The sequence below is a fragment of the Octopus bimaculoides genome, chromosome 17, assembly GCF_001194135.2.
Source record: "Octopus bimaculoides isolate UCB-OBI-ISO-001 chromosome 17, ASM119413v2, whole genome shotgun sequence".
NCBI classification, from domain to species: domain Eukaryota; kingdom Metazoa; phylum Mollusca; class Cephalopoda; order Octopoda; family Octopodidae; genus Octopus; species Octopus bimaculoides.
In genome coordinates this window covers 49,194,125-49,196,157 of record NC_068997.1, presented here as the reverse complement: position 1 = coordinate 49,196,157, position 2,033 = coordinate 49,194,125, and the positions used below count along the sequence as shown (strand labels likewise).

At 35.6% G+C, this 2,033-nt stretch overlaps 1 protein-coding gene across 2 annotated transcripts in view; it reads left to right on the top strand.

Moving 5' to 3' along the window:
• Positions 1–2,033, top strand: part of LOC106881492 (uncharacterized) — a 79,989-nt gene that overhangs the window by 64,566 nt on the left and 13,390 nt on the right. The window lies entirely within an intron of this gene.

The window sequence follows — 2,033 nt, the reverse complement described above, 5'->3', positions numbered from 1 at the left end:
TATATATATATATATATATATGTAATCGTCTTAGCTTAAAGGAAAAGGGCTATACTATCCCAATCTTGGAGCTCCCGAGTGAAGTACAATCATTTCATCTCCACGTGACTCTTGATAGACTTCCGTAATTGCAGTCTTGGTAGTCTTCCGTAATTTTTTTTTTCTTAGTGAAAATCGTGCAGGCGTTGTTATCCAACTATTAAAGCTTGGTATCCTGCGTGTTCGTATTATATTATCCTTGTATTAATCTTATGCAAAGAGGATTTCTGCATGAGTAACCAACCCTGAAAAATACCCTACTGTAGGATATGTAATAGCCAAATAACGAGGTTTTAACCTGAATTATACGATATAAATGAATATGTATGTGTATGTGTGTTTGTGTGTATGTATGTATGTATGTAAGTATGTATATATAATGTATGTATAGTACGCACGTAACGTACGTATACATTTATGTATGCATGTATGTATGTGTTTGTGTGTGTCTCCAAATTAAATAAATTATACCATAAAAGTGACAGTTAACAATTACATAAATTCATTGGATCTTACATGAATAGAAAAAAAGAGAAATACTTCCAGTTAGAAAAAATACTAAAAATTGAGTAAATAAGTAAAACAAAATCTATAAAACAAATTACGAAAATACCAATAACAAAGAAATGAAATAAATAAGCAAATAGGAAAATAGGATTTCCCCTTTCTCTCCGTTCTTCAGTGGCTTTACTACACATATCTACCATCACTTACCGGTTGTTTAAGCTCCTTTGCAGAAGCTGTAAAGTCAATCGACAACCATGGCGCAAATCTACTCGTTTGGAAGAACGTTTATCTTCGCGCTTTGAACTTTAATATAGTACCTGAGTTTACTTAATTCAGCAATACAAATGCGAGGTTGCATCGTACATAAGTGGCCGAAAATTTGCTTTATGTGTTCTTCCTTTGATCACAGAAATAGACCTTCTTCGAATGCTACAAACAAAAACGCCTTCAGAGAATAGAAGTGGTTCAATACGAAGGCGGTTAACAGATTTCTCGTTTGTTTGTTTAACCAAGCATGTCTTAACAAAAGGCTATTGTCCAAAGACGCGCACACACATACACACACGCACACATGCTGAAAACGCGTGTATATATGGATATGTACATCTGTCTGTATATACATATTCATATACATGTGTATATTTAGAAATACGCATGCATATATTTATATGTGCAAATATGTATAAAGGTTTGGATATATACATAAATCTGTGTATACATAGATGTATGTGTGTATGTTTATGTTTGTGTACATATATATATATACATATACATATGTATATTTGACCCTCTTGTAAAAAATCGACGCTGCTTAACAAAACCTTCGCAGTTAAAAAGCACATGAAAGTTTGTTTAGAAAAACAACTACGAACTGATTAGAGGTTTTAAATCTGACAGACTGGAGCAGGTTGGTGCGTTGGTGTAAAGGTAGCACCATTGGTCGCGTAAACAACGAGGTGTCGGACAAATATTTTTCTCCAATCTACACTTGCATGATCGAATGGTTCAGGCTAACCTTTTTTGCCACAGTTACTCACCTTTTGATAAATTCACTGGGAGAGAGTGAGAGAAAGAAAGAGAGAAAGCACTTTTCTCTTTACCCTTTTCTTCTATTTCCAAAGGAAGCCCTTCAGCGTATGCACCCGTGACAAAATAAAAGAAATAGTTATTATTGGTATTATTATTTTTCTCCTCCTCCTCCTCCTCCTCATCATCATCATCATCATCATCATCACCATCATCCTTTCGGGGTCGATGAAATATGTGCCAGTCAAGTACCGACACCCAAATCTCAAGCCTTTTGCACATAGTAGAAAGGATTATTATAATTATTTTTATCATCGTCATCATCACCATCATCATCATCATCATCATCATCATCATAATCTACGTCATCATCGGTATCCTCCTCCACTTCCTCCATCTCCTCCTCCTCCTCCACCTCTATCTCCCCTCCTCATCCCATCCTCATCCCATCCCCCCTCCTC